This window comes from Armigeres subalbatus, chromosome 2, assembly GCF_024139115.2.
Source record: "Armigeres subalbatus isolate Guangzhou_Male chromosome 2, GZ_Asu_2, whole genome shotgun sequence".
Lineage (NCBI taxonomy): Eukaryota > Metazoa > Arthropoda > Insecta > Diptera > Culicidae > Armigeres > Armigeres subalbatus.
In genome coordinates this window covers 295,817,081-295,842,125 of record NC_085140.1, presented here as the reverse complement: position 1 = coordinate 295,842,125, position 25,045 = coordinate 295,817,081, and the positions used below count along the sequence as shown (strand labels likewise).

Sequence of the window (25,045 nt, the reverse complement as noted above, 5' to 3'; positions counted from 1 at the left end):
CTTGCTTCATCAGCAACGGCGCTCAATGAAGTAGGGTTGTGTGAGGTTTTGCCAGTTTGGTCGTCAGATCCCAACACGACCACACAAGCGAAGAGAGATCGCCACTGATCTGATCTGATCGTGACCGGAACAGAAGGCAATAAGCCTGGACAGAATGATTTTCTTTATTAAATTGTACCACATTGAAAAGGGACTCAATGAAGATCACCTGACATAATTCATATTAAACAGGAAAAAGCATTTTTATTACGATTCGTTGGATGAACTGGCGCTCTTAAACTATTCGAAGTCGATCAAAAACAAGGCACAAGGTTTGATGTTCACTTCAGCAATTTCAAAGTATTATTGTAACAATTTACGACCAAGAAAAGTATGTTCCTTATGTACAACAAAATGCCAACAAAAGTAGGTTAATAACGTATTTTGCAGATATATCTTATATATAAAAATGAAATGGTCTGTGTTCGTATCCGCATAACTCGAAAACGGCTGAATGGATTTTTTCATTTCTTCAGCAGAAACATTCGTTATAGTTTCCGACGGGTTTATATGATATTTCCTAACGGGAAAATTACGAGTAAAGTTGAGCAAACCGTGAATAACTAAAATTAAGAATCGTATGGAAACTTTGCTTGGGTAGTCCATATTGCCATTTTCGCCTACTATGCAGGACAACGTCTGCCGGGTCGACTAGTTTCAAATATATTTCATATATTTCATTTAGCCGAATGTGAAAGATAAAACTAAAGATGTAAACAGGTGGCGACAATGGTATGATCAAAAGAAAACAAGAGAAAGAAGCAAAAATTGCAAGAGCTTAGAAACGGAACAAAAAAAGAAAGAGCAATTGAAAAGAAAAAAGCAGGGATTGAACTTATCATTTCATTATCATTCAGTATCAGCCAATAATTCATTCCAGAGGCGGAATTCCAAAAAGTGTTGTATGGCGGACTTTTAGCGCTGATTCCCCTCTACAACTTTGTCTAAGGGTACATTGCTCTATGTCTAATATTAACAGCGTGAAACGCTAGGATCACTAAATATACTAAATGATAATAAGTGTTATTATCATTTAGTATATCAAATGATACTAGCGTTTCCCGCGGTGAATATTAGACATAGAACAATGTACCCTTAGACAAAGTTGTAGAGGGGAATCAGTGCTAAAAGTCCGCCATGCAACACTTTTTGGAATTCCTCCTCTGGAATAAGTTATTGGCTGAATACTAAATGATAATGAAATGATAAGCTCAATCCCTGGAAAAAAGAAAGAGAAGAGAAAAAGCGATTTAAAGAATTATTACAGCTGGAAGAAAAAAAATAACAAACAAGAAAATAAGGGGCTCGAAACCAAAACTGGTATAACCGGATCTCATCAAGCACCTTGTTCAAGCATCAAGCACGAAATTCAAGAGATTCCGCTAATGTTTTGATAAAAAGAAATAAAAAAAAAATCTTTAATGAAAAACGCAAAAAAAATCGCCACACCAGCTCTCGAGTGCCTTATAACTACCCAGGTTGAAGGGTCAACCAAGTGTGAAAATAAACTGCAGATTAAAACTAATCAACATTAAGTATCCAATTGACCTTGCCCACCAATTTGTTTGAATATTTTAAAATTTGATTAAAAAAAACTGCAATCTTTTAGATAGATGACTCTCAATAATTCAAGGAACTAACTGGATCATAGATAAACCCAAGTTAATAAGAGATTTTTCAGTAACATATCTGGAAAATCAATTGAACGTTACATTTATTTAATACCTACTATAAACGAGCCAGCCTTGTGCAGAATGGCTATCTAATAGATATAAAAAAATATCATGCTTGAAATGAAATCCATATTATGAATGTTTATTAGCAGTGACTGAATAAGCGTTTCAACATATTGGTTTAGATCTTTTCCTGAAATATAGGTTAAAATTCATGTATGAAAATAAGTTATTAAGGTTTCTAACACAAAGTAGTTACAATTTGATGATCTCAATTGTGTCACACTTTTGTGTATCACAACAAAATTGTTGCCATTCTTTTGTCGATCGAAAAATTCCATTGAAAATGACAGAATGTATGCAAATATTGACTGAAATCAACTCACCTTCGACTAGAAACCCCGCAAACAATGCTCGCTGAAACCATTAAAGTTTCGGAAACTCCGAACCAAGTGATCACACCTTTGACCGTTAATATCCGCCTGGCCGGATCGCGTTACCTAAGGCCTCGCAGGGAAGAAAGTGCGAGTCGTCGATTTTTGACTTATCAGTGCCAGGCAGAATAAATACATCAAAGCGAACGACATTTAAGGTTTGTTTGGCAAACCACTTATCAACACATAGCTGGGAAAATATTTAGCAAAACAACACCAGCAATGGCAGCAACGGGCACGTCGATTGTTGGGATTTTCAATTTGCACTACCGATGTCATGAAATTGCAAATTTTGTAGCGTTGTTGTCCGGTGGTTGACGGAATTCATTTGAGCCACTCTAAGTGGAGTGGGAAAGTCTCAAGTTTTACAGACGGGGATGAGGCAACGCTGTAACAGCATCAAGCATTCACTGGGACAAGGTAAATCACTTGACATTCATTCGGGTGCAAATGTTATCTCTGGCTATGCTGAATTACATACAAAGGGAACTTTCAGCTACTTGACTATCGGAAAACGTTAGCCATAAAATGAATACTTAAAGCAATAAAATCCGCGCAATTGGGGGTGGTTATGGACATGGAAACCATTAACAAAGAGTGTGAATCACTCCGCTCGGATTATGACCTGAATACGCATTCCTCTGTTGTTTCTTAGGGAAATCACTCCACGGTTTCGATATGTGATCAACGATGTGTGTTCTGACTTTTGCGTCACTTGATTTTAATATTCATACCATCATTTTGATCATTAGATTCATTTCCTGAGAACCGTTACGTCACTTTTTGTTTCCGAATCAAATATAAAACTTACGCACTCAATGTTGGCATTGATTTAAGGAATTCCATGACAGCAATGTTTCGATTTTACTCGAATCATGTATATTTCTTTTGGAAAAATGTCATATTTCTTGATATTTTGTTATTAGGGTGATAATTTCCATGATTTTAATATTTTTCAAATGGGATGACTTTCTTAAAAGGGGCATAGTAATGTCGTGTCTTTCTGATCAATACAATTGAATTGTTTTTTCTAATTTCAACAAAACTATTGTTTAATTCCAAAAAATATATCTCGTAGTTGTACATATTCTTAAAATAATGCGGTTTATTTATCACCCGTTTGTCTATAACGAGACCAAAACCAAAGTCAAATATATTCAATAAACAAAAAAATCTCCACTGAGTTAAAATGAGTTTGAAAAAAACATGTTTTTATCGACAGTTCTTTTTCTCATGGAATGACTGCTTTTAACCTGCTAAACATTGCCTCACGAACAAGAAACAGATTTGTTACCGAAGATTTTAACTAAACTTCAGTATCCCGTTTTCTACAGCCATTGGGGGATTTTTGGGTGAATTAATAGAGACATAAGTGATAAAATTGGAGCATTTTTCAGTTTCATTTTCAAAGCTTGGTAAATGCAAATATTATGAACTTTATACGCATTATGTTGCCATACAGACTTCCAAAAGCATTTTCGGACAAGGATGATTCATAATAGGGTATTGGCAGGCTATTGCCGCAATTGTATATTTCAGTTCAATTTCAACTACATAGCTGCATCTGATACATTCTCAAATGATCAGTATTATTTCCAAACAACGGTTGAAATTATGATATCTTCCATTATGACAAAATTGGGTTGAAAACGTGATCAAATTGGGTCATCACAGTATTATTATCGTATGAGCAGCCAATTTCTAGTTCTTTCAACACGTTACTGCTCTGATCTGGTTCGCTCATCAAGAGAAGAGAACGATCATACCTGGCTGCCAGCTACTGGGGATGCAGTGTTCGACAGCGTGATGAAAGTTTTACAACCGCTGAATTACTGGGAATTTAATGCATTATGGGGCACCTACGAACAGTTCAGTTATGTTCGCATTTGACAAGCGACTCTCTGCCTATAAGTAGGCATACAAATAGAGCGCGCACAATAACGTGTTCAACTAATAAGCTTGGGAACTTTTGCTCTGCGGTATTCAGATTCTTCGTGATTTCAATTGGCGGCGTTTGGCATCATTAAGGTGAATAACATATTTCCAATATTACTCATAGAATTCACAATTGTATTTTGATTAGATTGATTATTGAATCGAAACGAACATTATTTTGATATACGTAGTTGAATAGGGGCCCTTTTTAGCCGTGCGGTAAGACGCGCGGCTACAAAACAAGAACATACTGAGGGTGGCTGGGTTCGATTCCCGGTGCCGGTCTAGACAGTTTTCGGATTGGAAATTGTCTCGACTTCCCTGGGCATAAAAGTATCATCGTGTTAGCCTCATGTTATACGAATGCAAAAATGGTAACTTGGCTTAGAAACTGTGGAAGTGCTTAATGAACACTAAGCTGCGAGGCGGCTCTGTCCCAGTGTGAGATGTAAGGCCAATAAGAAGTAGAAATTGAATTCATAAAGATAAAACGAATAGAAAGGATAAACGTAATTTAGGTAAATCGCGATGTATTGAAGTACCGTTTTGGCGTAGGACTACGTGTGTGTGTTATATACCGGGTGCTGCGGATAGAGCCGCTTTTGTGCTCTCAAGCGATAAGAGAGATATTTTGAAATCATTTCCATGAGCAAAATTATTTTGCAGTTACTTCGCTGTCAAACATTTCCCGATCTTCGAATTTCTCTTTCCATGCTACATGAGGGTGCACAAATGCGCAAGACTCTACATGACTGTACGGTATACATGCATTCCTGCTCCAATCAGCTGAAATTTCGCAACGAGTGCTTTTTAAGTGCACTCCCACTTATTTACCAATCGAAATATAATGTGAAAATATTTGTTACAAAGAATTCAAAACTGAAACTAAGTTTATTTTTATTTTTTTCTCAAATAATAACAATACTTCTCAATATAAGATCTGAAACAAATGCAAACCACAATTTTCAATATTTGGCTCCGGTCCAACACAAAATTTTGGCTTCAGTTTGACAACCAAATCGATTCTATTCGCATCACCCAGGGGTACACTATGCGAATGCGAAAAACGATTAGCGTCACGAAAATATGATAGACTTTGAACGTTAATATCTATCTCAGCCGTTTCTCGGTCGGTTTTCACGTTTTTTATCACTCGATCAAGGAAGAATCAACGCTGCTATATAGCCTTCTTAAAACATTGAATTTCAATTATATATCATCGATTATTGTTAAAAAGTTTATAAATAGGTAAACCAATAAAGCCCGTGAGTGCATCGCAAGCACAGACATCAATATTGAGCAACTTTCAGGTTTGGCTACAATTCTCAGTTTCGACAAGAAACAACACTTCCAACAATTAAAACACTTCCGATTTCGCGGAAAGCGAACACAGCAATATTGCACCGAAGGCGCCAGTAACGGCCGCAACGGAATCCCATCAGCATCGGAGGTATCAGTCCTGTGGTTGCTGCTGACAATCAACGATGGCGTCTGTTGCAGTTTTGTGGGACAAGAAGAAAGTGAAAGTAACCCGAATAGGAAATATCTAAAAAGAATCACAGTCACAGAATCACAGTTATTCTGTGGAAAGTTATCGAAAGCTGATTCTTGGAAGTAACACTCTAGTCACATTCCTCGCATGCTGTTAGTCATTGCAAAAGCGCGTTATTAAAATTAATTTTCCGTTTCCGTCAATTACCACTGACTACCTGTGCGCCGAAGTATTTGAAAACGGCGGCGGCGTAAGGCCATTTTCACACCGGCGGCGGCGGCGGCGTGAATCGGCGTGAATAATTTTAAGATGAGAAAAAAAATCACGTAGCAAGGCTTATCATGCTTTTATTGAATTTTAGGGTTTTTTTTACAATCGCTAGCTACAGACAGACTGATAGGGTGAACATGCTAATAGCTATAGCTTGTATCTCCACAGCAAAACTTTTCATTACACCCTCCACTAGGATATCGCCGCATCACAGCACATAAGTTCACTAGAAAGTACTTCAGATATAAGTATAGCATAGCATAGCATAGCATAGTTACGGTGTACTTCGTAGATTGGACACTAGTGATACTCATGTTTTTCTTTTGAAATTCTTATTCCGATTGCTATCAGAAATCAAGGTAAGTGTTGTCCTTGATTTCAATCTAGAATAAAAATCACAAAAGCATGAGAATTACTACTCCTGGCCACGCCCATCTTCACTGTAACTTGGGAGGGGAGGGAAGTGTTGATGTAGTACTTACTTAACCCTTAAAGGCGCAAGGCGATTTTTTCTGAAATCGTCGAAAGTATTTTTAGCGTAAACTACCATTAAAATTATTAACATTGAACGTATTTTCAGTTTGTTGTTTTAAAACAACATTGCGCATTTAAGGGTTAACGAGAGGCCCCCGACTCAGCGACACCCTCATAAGTACTACGGAGTTGGATATTGGGGAAGGTATTCGTTGGGTCAGGACTTGCCTGTAGCTGGCAATGTGACCGTGGTAGATCTTACACCATAACACACCACGCAAAGGTGTCTACCCAGCGTTACGGGGGGTCACTGGAAAGTACTTCAGATATAAGTCCAGAAACTCGTTTGGAAATTCCTTAAGATATTTCTCAGAAAATTCGAAGAAGAAATTCGGAAAACTACTCAGCCTATCAATTCTTTCAGAACATTCTCCCCAAGAATTCCCTTGAAAATTTATTTGAATATTGCTTCAAAATTTCTCCAAAAGTTCCTTCATGAATTTCTATCGGAATACCTACGGGAATACTTTTAGGAGAAATCCTTCGGAATTTGATTTAGTTTTTTTTATTCCTTTAAGAATTTCTTTTAGGAATTTTTAATAGAAATTCTTCCAGTAATTCCTTAAAAAATTTCTTCGGAAACTCTAAGAAGATATTTTTGGTATTCTTTCGAAATTTCCCTCTGGAAATTATTTAGAACTTTCTCCAGGAATTCTTTCTGAATTTCCTATAGGATTCCTATAATTCCTATAATAGGAATTCCTTCGGACATTCCTCTGGAAATTCCTTTAGCAACTCTTCCAGAAATTCCGATAGAACTTCGAAAATTTCTTTTGAAATTCCTTTAAGAATTCTTTCGGAAATATCTTCAGAAATTCTTTTGGGAAATCTTCGGAAATTTCGTTTGTAAATTCCTTTAATTTTTTGAACCGTTGTTAAAGTGTTTTTTTTTTATTGAAAATAAGTTTAACACTCAAATACCCTAGGAAATTTCTTCGAAAATTCCTCCAAATTAGAATTCTTTCCGGAATTATTCCTGTATCAATTTTGTATGGTTTATTGAAGGAATTTCCTAAGGACCTCCTGGAGGAATTTCTGAAAAAAATTACCTCCTGGAGGAATTTTTGACTCAATTCTTGAAGGAATAACCGAAAGAGAACCTGAAAAGATTTTCTAACAGAATTTTTAAATGAATTTAAAGAGGTGAACCGGTCAAGGGCTGAAAACCTCTATAATAAATTTTGTTGGACTATTATCGGCTCTACCTTTCTTATAAACGTTGTTGCGTCTGTTTTCCGACATTTTGGTGTATATTTCACTTTCTTCAGCGATTTAGAGGTTTTGTTGGGTATGTTTGTGCCCTGTATGATAATAGAACTAATAAACTATAGAGGAAGACTGTCGCTGTCGTCACTGGCGAAACAACTTTTGCTAATGGTGGAAGGGTGCTAAATGTCAACAAAGAAAAACTCAGTACGGTTTGACAGATATGTACCCAACATGTTTGAGAACGAGAAAGGCAACCTCAGCGACAACCGTCCTCTATAGTTTACTACCTGTATTTGTATGACATAACGTTGTCAATTAACAATGGCGTTCCACTAAGGTTCACAAATCTATTTTTTTTCGCACTTCACTGTGGCTTCTGAAATGTTTCAAGCTATTTCCCACCTACACCAGCGATAAAAGCTTCTCTGAATTTATCGCCCGCGCACTAGTGATGTCGCATCTACCTGTTTAATTGACAACGCTATGTCGTTACACATATATAACAAAAAGTAGGCTCTAAGTCCCTGAAGAAGGTGAAATATACACCGAAACGTCGAGAAATAGACGCATCAACGTTTCAGCTGCTTTATATGACTGAAAAAGCCGATAATAGTCAAACAAAATTGAGCACAACAGTCGAAAGTGTTACATCAACATTTAAAAAAATCTCCACAAATGAAACCAGGCTTTTCTTTGAAATTCCCTCACGAATTGCTTCGGAACTTCTAAGGACCTTAAGAAATTTCTTGAGAAATTCTTCTTGAAAGTCCTTCAAAAAATCTTATAAGATTCATACTGACCATTCCATCAGGAATTCCTTCAGAAATTATTTTTTGGAATACATAATTTCTACTCATGTAGATGGGTACACTTCCCCACAGTTGTAATGGATTCGACGTGACCCTCAAAGAAGCCGTCCTTCGGAAAGCTCAAAAAAGATTGCGAATCTATTTATTAGTCTGTTTGATTACATTGCTGAAAGGATATTCTTTCTATCCCGTGGGCTTCGCGTAAGTGTCTCTGCTTACGGGTCCGCCACCTCCACCTCCTTTACACAGAAGTGCATTAGAAGCAGAATGGTAATTAAATTCGATTGTACTATTGGGTGGAGCCGCATGCAGAGCAAGACTCAAGCCAGAGTGATGGATACCAACATAAACACATACATACTTTTAAAAATTTCTACAAAATTCCTTTGGACATTATTTCAACAACTCCACTGGAATTTTTCCAGGTATTCCATAAGACATTCTATTCCCTCGGAAATTAATCTAGTGATTCTTTCGGAATTTCCAACGCCATTTCCTTCCAAAACTCTAGGACGAATTTTCAGATATCTTCATACGAATTTCTAGAGCAATTTCCAAAGGACTCCTAAAGGAATTACCGACATTATTAAATTTCTTAAAAAAATTCTTTGGACATTCCTCAAAGAATCCTTCAGATTTTTTTTTTCCAGAGATTCCTTCAGATAATCCTCCAGAAATTACCACGGAGATCAATCCAGAAATTCCTCAAGGCTCTAAGAATTTTTTTCAGATATTCCTTCAGAACTTTCAAGAAAAACAATAAATAGTATTTGTAATCCCTAATCTCTAGTCAGCCGCGTGTACGTCGGTTACCCAAACTAACTCTAGTTTTAAGAAGATTAGCAGGAATAGTAAAATAAGTTGTACAAAAAAAAATCCGGCTCCGTAACACCAAATGGCAATTGAGCCAAATAAACGCAAGATTAAAACCAAGAAATTTCTTTGGGAATTGTTTATCGAAATAAATTGAAACATTTTTTTTCAGAACAATTCTAGCAATTACAAAAAAGAGTGAAGGAAATGTTTAATTTGGTGGGTCACGTGCCCCATCGTGCTCCAGCTCCAGAAGCCAAAAGATCAGTTTTGCATTCGCATATCATGAGGCTAACACAATGATACTCCATGCCCAGGGAACCTAAAACAATCCTACGAGACTAAGAATCCAAATCCAACATTTATTATGGTGTTGATTTGTAGCCGCGTTTGTAAGCACTGGACCTATTAAGATATGTGACATTCAAACATTTAAAAAGATGATGAACCACCCAATGCGACCTGAATGAGGTTATTCCACATGAAGTTACATATAAGATTAGAAGTCCATCGAAACGCTCATTGATTTGTTGATCTGTAGCCAAGAAGTTTTTGGATGACCTGAACACGCCAAACCGAGTTAAAGTGACAGGGATAAAAGTAAACAAATCTGCTAAAGGTAAAATAGCTATTTAATTAATGCTTGATAGGTTCCCTTGGTTCCCTATGTGATTTTTGTGTTGGTCAAACATCGGCATGAAATACGAAATTCGGCGGCGTGGAGCCAACCGGCGTATGGCGCGCCGCCGACACCATGACCGGCGTCGGCGTACGTCAATTAGTGGCGGCGGCGGCGGCGTGGCGCGGCGGCGCACAGGTCTGCACTGAGCAAGTAGTAACGGCCTGCAAAAAATTAAAATCTTTCACAAACTTAGGTCCAAGCGGAATTTCATCACTGATTTTTTAAAAAAATGTATGTCATCCATCGCTTATCCTCTAACTGTCACTTTTAAGTGTTATTTTTCCAGTATGTTGGAAAAAAAAATCATTTGTATTTCCGGTGTTTGAAAAATTGGCTTCCAACTACCGTGGGATCGCAACTTATAAGCTGTTTGAGCTACTTGTCCGCCATATCATCACGCACCATTGCTCCAGTTATATTTTGGAAACTCCACACGGCTTCCCACCGAAACGTTCAACTTCAACTAATATGGTTCTCTGCACAACCTCAATAATCTAGAGAATGGAGCGTGGTAGCTATCTACACGGACTTCTCAGCTGCTTTTGATAAAATAAACCATAAAATTGCAGTAGCTAAACTCTCCCGCCTAGAATTCAATGGAAACTTCCTGAAATGGATTGAGCCATACTTTACTGGTGGGATTACGCAGGTTAAGCTCGGCGACTGCACATCATCTTCTTTTAATGTTACATGTGATGTGAACTTTGCATTTTGCAAAAAAAAAAAATCAACTGTTTGGTTTCTAAGCCAAATTACCATTTTTGCATTCGTATATCATGAGGCTATCACGATGATACTTTTATGCCCAGGGAAGTGGAGACAATTTCCAATCCGAAAATTGCCTAGACCGGCACCGGGAATCGAACCCAGCCACCCTCAGCATGGTCTTGCTTAGTAGCAGCGCGTCTTACCACAGGATATCACTCAGTTAAATTGTTGGTCGACGTAGTTCGGCAGTACTGACATAAGAAACGATTTTTTGCATATAGTTTGAACAATCAAACTTCGAAGCGTTATAATTTTTTGTGTGGACGTTCCAGCAACGTACATTCTTCAGCAAAGTTCTTCGGAATTCTTTGTGTGCTACTTGGTTTACGATGAACTGAAACCTCTGAGGGTAAACATGCAAAAATGTACTAATTCCCATACGAATTTCAAATGCGATGCGGACAGCGAGAAGCAACCAATCGATTCCAAATACTGCACAGTTGTTTGGGACCCCAAATGGTTTCAAAAAACCCTTAATTTTGAAAAAAAATTGCCATGATGCCCCACTCGAACGTGCATATTCATGATTATTAATTGTTCGTTCTATTGATTCGCCAAATAATATTTCATTTAATTCATTAATTTATTCGGCATGTACATGCCGTTGGGAGTACATAAAATTCCTAAGTACTTTGCAGTAAGCATTCTATCAGGTAAAATCAATTTAATGATTAACAACTATTGAATTTAAATGGTTTAGATTTACAAAACGATAAATGCAAGAAATGTCTCAAAATATTTTTAAAATAATTGACTTTTGACTTTACTGGAAAAAAAATTAAATCTTAATGGTCAAGCAATGATTATCATATTACTGAATGGAACTGCAATTCAGTAATTATCGCTCATGCTCTCTTAGCAAAAGGTCGTTGGTTAAATCCCAGAACCTGTCCCTGATCTTGTATTCATAAAGCTTTTGATTCGCAAAGTTCTGTATTTTTCTGTAGATGCGAAGACATAGCTAAAACATATCTTGACTGATATATTTCTACTGGGTTTAGCCTAGTTTGATTACATCCAAATTCTTATCCGTCTAACAGCACAGTATTGACGTTCCCTCGATCCGATTAGCATTCGCATAGAAACAGACAAATTTGGCCAAACGGTGCCAACAATAATTGCTTTTGCTGTTCGCGTTCGGTTGCGCGCGAGCGTAGCCGACAGCCCGGGAGCGCGACAATTAGACGATAGGCAACACGCACGTATCTCGTGCGAGTGAAGAGGTGCTAGAATTCCAAATCAACACCTCCTGAATCAAAATACCTTGGACGGGTTTTGTATCCGGGCATGTAAATCCGCACAGTTGCTTCAGGAGAATCAGTTAATTGAAAAACTGGTACATTTTCCATTTCACGGTCACGAAATCATCGCATCCCAAAACAGGAAAGTAAACCGACCAACTATGTCAGATCCTTCTTTACAGCTGAAAAAATTGAAGAATTATTTTGTTTTGAAACCCTTTTATGAATTTAAATGGGTCACTTACTAACATTAGGTAGTGCACTCAAATTTGTAGGTACCTAATTACTAAAACTGTGCATAACAGTTTTTCTTCTTATTGGAATTGCATCTCGCACTAGTACTTTGCCACTTCGTAGCTTAGTGTTCATTCATAACTTCTACATTTATTACTTGAGGTTTCTAAGCCAAGTGTGGCGAGCTCCTTACCATTCCCACGCTTCAATGCCATAAATTCACTTTTATTGCATCCTACATGCCCGCACTTATCGGTTCTATTCTTCCAGGAGAGAACCCGATAAGAACATTAAATACAAGGACATATAAACGATGCGTGGGAACGTAAACACGAAAGCCAAACCATAGAAGAATGCGTGAGAACTGCAGCTCACGCAGGATAGCACATACAGACTACAGTGACTATAATAACAGTGTCGTCAAGTGTCAGAATTGGAACAGAATCGTCTGTCAGTTCCATACATATTAGAGTGGGGCGTCATGGTCATTTTTTCAAATCAATAGTTTTTCGAAGCCATTCTGGGTCCTGAACAACTGTAGAGAATTAGGGACCGATTGGTTGCTTCCTCGCTTTCCGCATCGCGTTTGAAGTTTGTATGGAAATTAGTATGGGAGAACGTATATTTTTGTATTTCTACTACTAGAGATTCCAGTTCATCGTAAACCAAGTGGCACATTGTGTTAAAGTATAACTCAAAGGATGCCGAAAAACTTTGCTGAAGAAGGCACGTTGCTGGAACGTCCACGAAAAAAGTTATAATGCTTCGAGCATTGAGTGTTTAAACCATATGCAAAAAATCGTTTATTCTGCCAGCACTGCCGTACTACTTAGACCAATAATTTAATTGAGTGTTATTTCAAAATAATTGATCTTTTAGGGCTATTGAGTTAATGGGAGCTATCCGGAATTATTTCACAAATAAAAAAATCCAACAAGAAGGAAGATGAGTGTTGCCCTTCTATAACCATAGGTTGTCCGGTAGTGCTGGCAGAAACGTTGATTTCTTGCATATGGTTTGAACAATCAATTTTCGAAATGTAATAACATTTTTTGTAGACCTTCCAGATACGTACCTTCTTCGGCAAAGTCCCCATAAGTGCTTACGTAATTAGTGTACGGCCCCTTACTTTGGACAAAGACACCATGCATGTGAAATAAGGTAACGATGGAATTTTGGATATCTGAATATATTTTGGCTATATTTTGTTTAATTTGTGACATAAGCATAGTTCGAAATGTGATTATTCACAAGGTAAACCAGACACATGATTCCTATTTATTTAAAGAAAGCTAAGTAGAAAACACGCAAAATATAGCCAAAAGTCCAAAATATATTCAGATGTCCAAAATACATCATTTACCCTGATGGTGTGGCGAAAGAATTAAAAATCGTTAAATTCGCCTAAGAATGAAGGGATTTTGCAAAGGTATTGCAACTCAATAATAAATAACTAATATTGGTACGTTTTCACTACTCTCCCCTCCTGGTCTAGTCCTTGCGTGTTTTTCTCAATCTAATTAAAGTGCTTTTTCTTAAGGTAGAGTTCATCACAGAGTTCTTGCGAGTCCTGCCCTGATCTCCTAAGTGCCATGGGAGGTTTTGGAATTGTTAGAATGGAAGGTGTAAGCGTTTGGTCGAACAAAGATTAAGATACAAACTAGGAGAGGGACGAGTCTGGGAATTCATCCGCAACTTCTGTGTGTAAGGCAGACGCGAAAGCCGCTTCCAAGGGGAAGATCCTAAAAGTACGTCACTCGAAAATTTGTGCCCCCCTTCGTCACACTTTTTATATTAACCCACTAAATGTTTTGTATGGATCGTCACGCTGCTCGGAACCCCCCTCCCCCTAAGGGCGTGACGTACTTTGTGGATGACCCCTTGGCCACCGGGCCTGTCTAAAAAGCAGTCCATTCAACTATCGGTATCCTCTTTAATTAACACTCAAACACACGCGCTGTTGTACTTTGTAGAATAGGGTAACGGTACCAACAGTGGAGGTATTAGCAGATAAACAAAAAAATATTTTTTTTTTAAATTGATAAATTGATCTTAGCTAATGGATAAACTAATGAATTTGCTAACAAAAGTAAAATTGATGTCATTTACCATCATCAACTACCGAATATCGCTTGCACCACATTGTTCCTTTAGTGGCGGTAAAAATTAATTTTGGTTCCCTTAGTGGTACTATCCATTGATTTCTTATGAGACACGCCACTATTGCTACAGTTGCACCACTATAGGTGCAAAGGAGTCAAATTTATTAAGCAAAATCAATGTTTTCAACAGATTTGCTAGCGAAATCTTAGGATAAGTTGTTTTTTACAGGATATTTAAACCAAGACGCATCAACTGAAACCATTCTTAAATGTATAATTATGATAAATCTCATTAAAGCCCCACTACCTCCACTATTGGTGCTACCTCCACTAAGGATACGGTTACCCTACTGAGAAAAAAAACCGCTTGTTCACAGCTTCGGCGAGGTGGCATCTCTGACTTAGGAGTGCGCGCGTGCTGAAAGGTTAAAAAAGTAAACACATTCTCTTTTGGGACGACAATGATAAACACGAAAGCAAATGACACTGCAAACTTAGCGCTTGTTCGGTGGAATTTTCTTCAGGATTTTTGTTGATCCAATCGGCCTACTATGCATTTCGATTGCTGAAAAGCCTTTAGGGTAAGATATCCAATAGTGGAGGAACTAAGTACTTCTTCGCTTACAGCAAGTCTGTAATTCATTTCGCTTACTTTGAGTGTTAATTAGAAATCACATAAGTCATATTTTCAACGAAGAGTGATCCAAATGCAGCAGATTCCATCATTACACCCGATTCTGTTTTTACACGGATTTTTTTTTACACGGCCGTGTAAAAAAAATCCCATACAAAATTTTTGCAAAGTTGCTCCATTTTGCATAACTCGTCGAGAAATCATAAAACTTTTTTTACACGGATTTTCAGATTTTGAACTGAAAACTTTTTTTACACGGAACGCATCCCCCGTGTAAAAAAAGAATCGGGTGTATTACCTAAAATTATACCTCCAATTATTGGTGCAGTGTTCCAATTGTTGCGGTATTTTTGTATTTTTGACAGAAAAAGGATTGTAGCTTTTGATCGGCGAAAGATATTGAGCATATTTACACATTAGGGGCCGTACACATATTACGTAAGCCCTTAGGGAGGGTGGGGGGTTTCGGTTAATATCTTACGCTCCATATAAATAAAAAATCATTTGGATGAAAAAAATCTTACATGGGGAGAGGGGAATCGAAAAACCCAGAAAAATTGCTTACGTAATAAGTGTACGACCCCTTATAAGTTGCAGTTTAAATATATATTATATTAATATTTTTTTCGTACATTTGGCAACGGAGCATTGTGTCCCTGAAAGCGTGATGAAGTTTTAAAATTGTATTTTACGTGATTCATCTTAAGCCTCTTTTTCTCGTCCTTTCAACTAGACCTGTACTGGCTCCAGTCAAACTGATGGAGTGAACATCCTTATAGATTGTATGTCCACAGCAAAAGTTTACTTTACTTCCTCTACTACGACTTTACCGCATCACAGCACATAAGTTCATTGAAAAGTAATTCTGATATAAATCCAGAAATTCGTTTGAAAATTCCTCAAGATATTCCTCAGAAAATTCGAAAAAGGAATTATAAGAATTAATTTAGAATTTTCCCAATGAATACTTTCATAACTTCCTCTAAGAATTTCCTTTGAAAATTTATTTGGGTGTTTCTTTGGAAATTCTTTTCGAAATTTATCCAAAAGTTCCATCAAGAATTTTCACAGAAATTACTTTAGGGATTGCTTCGGAAATTCTTTTGCGGAGTCTTTAGGGAATTGGGAATTCGAAAACTCTTTTTTAGGAATTCCTTTGAAAATTCCTTCAAGAACTCCATAGAAAAAACGAACACTGCTTTAGGAATACACTCGGCAATTCCTTTAGGAGAAAACCTTAGGAATTTAATTTGGATTTTTTTTAGGATTTCTTCCAGTAATTCATCAAAGAATTTATTCGGAAAATCTAGGAAGATATTTCTAGACCAACATTTGAAAAGGGCGTAACAGCCAAAATTTATTCCTTCTGATTCCTCGTCTATATATATATACAGCTATATACGTAGACGAAGAATCAGAAGGAATAAATTTTGGCTGTTACGCCCTTTTCAAATGTTGGTCTAGATTTTAGGTATTTCTTCGAAATTTCTCTCTGGAATTTATTTCGAACTTTCTCCAGGAATTCTTTCCGAACTTCCTATAGGAATTCCTTAGGACATTTCTCCAGAAATTCATTAAACAACTCTTCCAATAACTCCTGCAGACTAGACCTATTCATGCTTTCAAAAAGTATCAAAATTCAACTGGTCAGGCCAGGATCACGATTCTTATGCTAAAATAAGCCTTCTGTTGAACAAACAAGCATGGGAAATCCTAGGAAATTCCGTTTGTAAACTCCTTCAATTTATTATGAACCGTTGTTTAAATGTTTTTAATTGAAAATAAGTTTAACACTCAAATAACTTTTGTAGAAAATTCCTTTTAAATTTTCTCTAAATTAGAATTCGTTCCGGAGCTATTCCTGCAGGAATTTTGTACGGCTTACTGAAGGATTTTTTAACTACTTCCTGGAGGAAGTTCCAAAGGAACTTTAAAAAAAGGATTTTTAAAGAAACTCCTGGAAAAATTTCCGGCTAAATTCTTGAAGGAATAGCCAAAAGGAAAGATTTTCGAACAGAATTTTTAAATGAATTTCTGAAGGAAAAGGAAAGGTATTTTCGATGGATTTTCCAAACAAATAGCAATTGCAATATAAATAAAAAATCCTATATTTCTCCAAAAAAATCTTCGAAAATCCGGACAGTAGTAACACAAACTCAGTTTTGACTCTATGAGATGACGGATATTCGGATATTTTCAAAAATTTCTACAAATTTTTTTAGTAAATACCTTAAATAATTCCTTAGGAAATATATTACGAAATTAATTCAGTTAGTCATCAAGAAACTCATTCTAGTAAACCTCCAAAAATTTCGTCAGGAATTTCTCCAGTAATTCCTTGAAATAACCTCCACAAATGAATCCAGATTTTTCTTTGAAATTTTCCTCGGGAATTGACTCAGAAGTTCTCAGGGCCTTAGGAAATGTATTAAAGAATTCTTCTGGAAATTCCTTCAAAATCTCTTCTAAGATTAATTCTGGCAATTCCAATAGGAATTTCATCAGAGCTACTTTTTGGAATACTTTTAAAAATGTCTACCCATGTAGATGGGTACACTTCCCCACAGTTGTAATGGATTTGCCGAGCCGTTCCTCATAGAAGCCATTCCTTGGAAAGCTCAAAAAGGAATGCGAATCTATTTATTAGTCTAATGAATTACACTGTTGAAAGGAGATTCTCTCTATTCCGCGGGCTTCGCGTAAGTGTCTCTACTTACGGGTCCGTCAAATCCGTTTTTGCCATTCATAAAGCAGTGCATTGAAAGCAGAATGGTAATCAAATTCGACTGTACTATTGGGTAACCGAGAGCCGTATGCAAAGCAAGACTCAAGCCAGGATGGTGGATAACTACAAGCATACATACATACGTAAACCAATTTCTACAAAATTTCTTCGGAAATTATTTTAACAATTCCATAGGAACTTTTCCAGGTATTCCATAAGACATTCTATTCCCTCGGAAATTCACCTAGTACTTCCTTCGGAATTTCCTACACCAGTTTTTTTTTCCAAAATTTTAGGACGAATTGCAAGATACATATCAGATATAATTTCCAAAGGAACTCCCATAGGAATTACCGACATCCTTGAATTTCTTAAAGAAATGCTTTGAATATTCCTCCAAGAATTCCTTCGTGGATTCATAAATTCCTCAAGACTCTAAGAATTCGTGTATTCCTTCAGACTTCCTTCAGGGCTTTCTTCGGAAATTATTTCAAACCGAGAAATTTATTTGGGAATACTTTATCAAAATAAAGTATAGTAAATCTGTTGGATTACACTTTTGAAAGGAGATTCTCTCTATCCCGCGGGCTTCGCGTAAGTGTCTCTGATTTGCCTCGGAAATTCATCTAGTAATTCCTTCGGAGTTTTCTTCACCATTTCCTTTCAAAATTCTAGGACGAATTTTCGGATATCTCCGAACGAATTCCTAGAGCAATTTTCAAATAAACTCCTAAAGAAATTACCGAAATTCTTAAACAATTTTTTTGGACAATTCCTGCTTCGAAATTTATTCCAGGGATTCAAAAAATCTTCCAGAAATTACTTCGGGGATAAATCCAGAAATTCCTCAAATCTGACAAATCTGACAATTATTGCATAAAATCTTGGCATATACAATTCTGTTAGCTTTTTATACAGATATTAGATTAAAATAATACAAATCTGTAAGATTTCTATACAACAATTGTATTAAAATCTTCCGAAATTGTATATGCCAAATTATTATACAGTTTCTGTAAGGTTCTTATGAAGAACTATATTAAAATCTGCCATCCCCTGGTTGGGTGTATAAATTGAAGCCAGTTTGTTTTTCTGAACAATTCTGGCAATTTAAGTTCTACGAGGGGTGAAGAAAATGTCAAATTTGGTGGGTCACATGCCCCATCGTGCTCCTGCTCCAGAAGCCAAGTTACCATTTTTGCATTCGCATATCACGAGGCCATCACAATGATACTCCATGCCTAGGTAAGTTTGAAAAAGAAAATCTTCCTGAATCTAAATCTAAATCCAACATTCACACCCAAGTAGAAGAAAACAGCTCAAAAATTTCAAATGTTGATTGGATAGCAAAATGAGATATGGACATGATTGATATAAGAGATAAAAGATCAGACGACAATAAACGAAAGGTGCGAAATGAGGAGTGAGAAGTGAAACGGGTCTCTTCACACTCCTCATTTCTCACTTTGAAAAGCGAGTAGTGCGAAGTGGGCAGTAAGACGTCTCACTTCTCACTTCACGTTTTTTAATCTACATTTAGAAGTGAGATATGAAGTGTGAGACGTGAGACGTCCCTCTTCACACTCCTCATTTCTCATGGTCAAAAGTGAGAAGTGAGTAGTGAGACGTCTCACCTCTCACTTCGCATTACTCACTTTTCACAGAGAGAAATGGGGTATAAGTAGTGAGAAGTGAGACGTCTCACTTTTTACGCTTCGTTCCTACTTTTCAAATGGCCTATTCGGTTCAATGACTCTGCGGCCCAACGACCAATTCGGCCCGATGGCCAATTCGACCAAATGACCTATTCGGCAAAATAACCTGTTTGGCCGAATGACCTGCTCGGCCAAATGACAAGTTCGGTCAAATTACCTAATCAGCCAAATGATTCTTCGGCCAAATAACCTATTCAGTCCTATTCGGCCTTTTGTCCTGGGGAAATAGTAAAATTTTGGGTTTGCATCGTTAGAGGAAGAGTTATTTATCACATGGCATGTATGCAGGTGAAATGAACACTTGTATCAAACTTATACAAATTTATGATAAAAGTTGTGCAATATCTAAATTTAATTTCAAAATAAATGATATTCCATAACTATTTTTCTTCTTTTTATTATATTGATAACTGATTTGCGATTTGGGCGTAACTTATTTTGTAAACAAACATTGGAAGGCAAATTCCAGCTACAGCAAGCATTTCCTGAGAAAACCCCGGTATGTATCCGATAGAATAGGCTTTCCTCTAGCGGGTAACGGAATTAGTTTTGAAGAAAATTGCTTGCATTCGACGAAATCCACAAAACAATGTTTGTTTACAAAATAAGTTACGCCCAAATCGCAAATTGGTCCCGAATTAATAGCTTTTCAAAAGATATATCAGATTTTTAAAAAGGCTCTCGTAATCTTAATTAATTATATTTACGGTGCTGGAGTAAAAAAATAAAAATTAAATGTTTCAAAAGAGTTTTTGAAGCGATGTTCGTTTTACCACCAGGTAGTGTTCACTTTACCCGCACTATTTTTGTACATACGGAATTTCGATGTTTTTATTTCGAAGAAAAATTTAATTAAGCAATGTTTATTGGCGAAAAAATTGTTCCATGCAATAATAATATGAGTTAAATTGTTGGACTAAGTGGTAAAACTAGAGAATTATCTTCGTTTTATGATTGAATTCAAGTTGACCTTATGACGATATTTGTATACCAATGGAAAGCAAGACTAATACCCTTACTATGTACTAGCAAAAAAAACAGTTTGCTTTAATCGGTTTTTAAAAAAAAATATAGACAATTTAGCAAATTTGACATTTTTGGACATTTCAATTTTGTGGTTCGGTTGTGGGCACCCTTGATAACTCAACTAAAAATAAAAAGCATGAATAGAAACCACCCAGAATTAAAGAGAAGGAATAATTTATTCATTCTAACAGCCAGGAGGTACTAAAAAATCAGATCAATCCACCTCGCAGTGATGATGCCTACATCGGTGCATTAGGGAGGATATTGAAAAAATTCACTTAAGAAAAGTCTAAAATAGCACTTTAGGTAAATGAGTTTCAATTTTGCATTGATTTACATTCTATTGATATACCTCACAGTCATAAACATCCTGATTAATCACCCAAGCGTTAATAGTGCCTTTCTCGTTCATTACAAAAAATAATATTTGGCCCTAAATTTTGATACCATAGTCCGATTTGACCAATTTTCTATAGGAAACAATGGAACAGGATTCCTCGTCGAATGCAACTTCTTGCAAGCAAATCAGTCAACGGTTTGTTCCAAAAAGTGTGGATATAATAACTAGACATACCCAAAGAACAAAAATATAAATTAAACTCATTATTTCAATCAATTGCATACAAAAATGCATAAAAACGTAATTAAACTTAAGTTAAGGGATAACTAAAACAATATTGAATCTCAATAAAATAAGGGTGCCCATAACCGAACAAATAAAGGTTCCAACAACCGAATTTCGCAGCCTTTTTGGAAAATGAAAAAAAAAATCGCGCTAAAATTTTAATGGCAATCGTCGTTGAATCTCAAAATAGATTAAATTTACTATTTATTTATGCATTGGAATTCATTTTTTTAATTAAATCACTTCTATTTATGACAGTTTGAAAAAGACCAAAAAAAACTTCTGTGTTGTTTTTTTTGTAAAAAAATTATTTGTACTTGTATTGCCGTCTCTTTTTTTCCCACAGAAATTTTTTTCAAAAAGTTAGTAAAATTTCTGTGGAAAAAAAAGAGACAGCAATAAAAAACTACTCACCGGTGAGTAAAATCAAAATGAGCATGTAGTTCAAAGTAGAGATCCCCATCCGGTTTGATATTGAGCACAAAACATCATGTTACAATAGCAAACCAGTGGCGTAGCCACGGGGGTGGTTTTGGACATAACCCCCCCCCCCACCAGAGACAAAATTTTTAGACGTAATTTTTTTTTTCGAAAAAAAAATATGATCAGAAAACCCCCCCAGACCAATTTTTTGGCTACGCCACTGTAGAAATCTAATAACGGTTGTCAGAATGACAGCATCTGTTATCTGTCAAAAGATACGTAGGGGTGCCCATAACCGAACGGTGCCCACAACCGAACCTCCTCCCCTACTTTTAAAAACACAGCTGGCAATTTTCATTTCCAAATTTAAACTAAGTTTACCCTCAATCATTCCTATTGTCATATAACCACATCACTTTGGAAGCGCAATGTTGACAGTTTTGTTATTCCGAATAACATATTACTAATATTACAAGTCTTGTCTATTGTCAATTGTCTATCACAATCAAAACATTGAAACTTATTTGAATTTTCTCTCGCAAAAAGACGTTTTTGCCTTTCTCGTATACTAAGTATACGGTAAAGGCTATATGATCGCTCCAAAAACAAACTTTTTATAGAAGGCCCGGAGACCCATAGTATTACATACCAATCGACTCAGTTCGACGAATTGAGGTGATGTCTGTGTGTGTGTGTGTGTGTGTGTGTGTGTGTGTGTGTGTGTGTGTGTGTGTGTGTGTGTGTGTGTGTGTGTGTGTGTGTGTGTGTGTGTGTGTGTGTGTGTGTGTGTGTGTGTGTGTGTGTGTGTGTGTGTGTGTGTGTGTGTGTGTGTGTATGTGTGTGTGTGCGCAAAACTACTAAAAAATGTCACTCATTTTTCGGGCACTTATCCTCAACCGATTTGCTCGCAAATAAGTTGCATTCGACGCAAAATCCTGTCCCATTGTTTCCTATTTGAAATTGGGCAGATCGGACTATGGGATCAAAAGTTATGGCCAAAATACAAATTCATACAAAAAATCGCGTAAAAATGTCACTCATTTTTCGGGCACTTATCCTCAACTGATTTGCTTCGCAACAAGTTGCATTCAACGCAGAATCCTGTCCCATTGTTTCCTATTTGAAATTAGCCAGATCGAACTATGGAATCGAAAGTTATGGTCAAAATACAAATTCATACGAAAAAATCGCGTATAAAAGCCACTCATTTTTCGGGCACTTATCCTCAACCGATTTGCCGATTTGCAACCGATCGAAAGTTATGGCCAAAATACAAATTCATACAAAAACATCGCGTAAAAAATGTCACTCATTTTTCGGGCACTTATCCTCAACCGATTTGCTCGCAACAAGTTGCATTCAACGCAGAATCCTGTCCCATTGTTTCCTATTTGAAATTAGCCAGATCGAACTATGGAATCGAAAGTTATGGTCAAAATACAAATTCATACGAAAAAATCGCGTATAAAAGCCACTCATTTTTCGGGCACTTATCCTCAACCGATTTGCCGATTTGCAACCGATCGAAAGTTATGGCCAAAATACAAATTCATACAAAAACATCGCGTAAAAAATGTCACTCATTTTTCGGGCACTTATCCTCAACCGATTTGCTCGCAACAAGTTGCATTCAACGCAGAATCCTGTCCCATTGTTTCCTATTTGAAATTAGCCAGATCGAACTATGGAATCGAAAGTTATGATCAAAATGCAAATTCATACGAAAAAATCGCATATAAAAGCCACTCATTTTTCGGGCACTTATCCTCAACCGATTTGCCGATTTGCAACCGATCGAAAGTTATGGCCAAAATGCAAATTCATACAAAAACATCGCGTAAAAAATGTCACTCATTTTTCGGGCACATATCCTTAACCGATTTGCTCACAACAAGTTGCATTTGACGTAGAATCCTGTCCCGTTGTTTTCAATTGAAAATTGGCCATATCGGACTATGGGATCGAAAATTATACCATTTTTTTATGGAAAAATCGCTAAAAAAAACTCACTCATTTTTCAGGCACTTGTCCTCAACCGATTTGCTCGCATTAAATTGCATTCGACGCAGAATGTCTCATATTTTCTTATTGAAAATTGGCCAGATCTGACTATGGGCTTAGATGTTATGGTCAAATTACTATTTATTGTGAAAAAGAGTTCAAAAAAGTCTAGCTCACTTTTTTAGCACTTAGACTTCATCTATTCCCCAAGCAACACAAGTTCAACAAATCTGGTTGCAGTAACCATATTGTGACTGAATCCGGTCGTATATAAGTTACTGTGATTGATGTGCAACATGTGTGCTTCTCAGGTCGCTCGCAACAGATTGCATTCGACGCAGAATCTTGTCCCATTGTTTCCTATAGAAACTTGGCCGGATCGTACAATTGGGTCAAAAGTTATGGCGAAAATACTAATTTTAAAATTACAAAATAAAATGCCATTTTTTGCTCTTATGCTCATCCGATTTGATTGCAACAAATTGCGTTTGGCGAGAATTTTTTATGCATACAAACAAATATGAAAAATAAGACCAATCCACATATTGGTGTTATTTGAGATTTTTCCAAACCTTTTGAACGAGCGAGAAAGGCACCATCACCGCTAGGTGGATTAATCTGGGTTTTGTTATCAGAACCACTTGTCACGAATCATACATTAAACATCCGCATGGCAACGCTTGGTACCAGGGTTCCTCTTTTCACTCACGGCACTGAGTAAAGTTTAGGAAATCCTTCCAGGTCTACTGAGATGTTCCCGAGTATCTCGTACATGGGACATGAGCATTTTTAAGACTCTAAAAGAAACCTATGCCTATTTTTGAGATTTATTTTTTATCACTCGGACTGCCAGAAATCCAAGCAATTATCTAATCTTCATATTGATCCCAACACTATTCGATTAATTTTTTTTAGACGTGCTTGAATACTTCACAGTGAAATGCCGAAGAAAACAATTACGATCTCCGGATGACTTCCAAAAATAAAGGTAACTTCGTCAACTGTTCTAAAAATAATCCACATGTTTTCCTACAAAAAAATCCATTTATTTGATGCCTATAATGATCTCACTTATTGTCTTGAACCACACAAACAACGACGAGAGATTGTTTGCTAATTTCAAACACATTCCAAGATTGCTTGGAATCTGCTCTAAATGCTACTTAAATATATACTCACATCAAGATTGTGCAAACACTTGACGACATTTGGAGAGGCATTCCATATTCTCGGAATATGAAAACTGTAATCATTTTCTCACGTCCACTTCTCTCGTTCAGTGTTCGAATTATGATCAAATTAATCAACATTCAACGCACATGACTCACCGAAACTCACACCCTCGCCACATGTCCAACCAATAATAATCATAATCGCCTGATGAAAAAAACATTTGATCGTAAAGCAAACACTTTTCAAAACAATGGAACAGCCGCAGACGACCGGAAACTGCTGCCAATATGTGAACTCGCCAATGATGGAATGGCACACGGTAGCTCTCAGCGTGCCTGCGGAAAAGCAGCGACACGAGCTACATTCCGCGTATGGTGGCACCAAAACCCATCAAACCAAAACACCAGCCAGCAACAGAAAAAATGAAAGTCTGTGCCACACTTTTCTGTTCTGACAGTGCCAGTCCGGTGGGTGGTTGGCACACGCGC

General features: G+C 36.9%; 1 protein-coding gene across 2 annotated transcripts in view; it reads right to left on the bottom strand.

Annotated features, from left to right (window-relative positions):
* LOC134212442 (putative inorganic phosphate cotransporter) overlaps positions 1–25,045 on the bottom strand; it is a 158,933-nt gene that overhangs the window by 57,723 nt on the left and 76,165 nt on the right. The gene's annotated exons all lie outside the window — the stretch shown is intronic.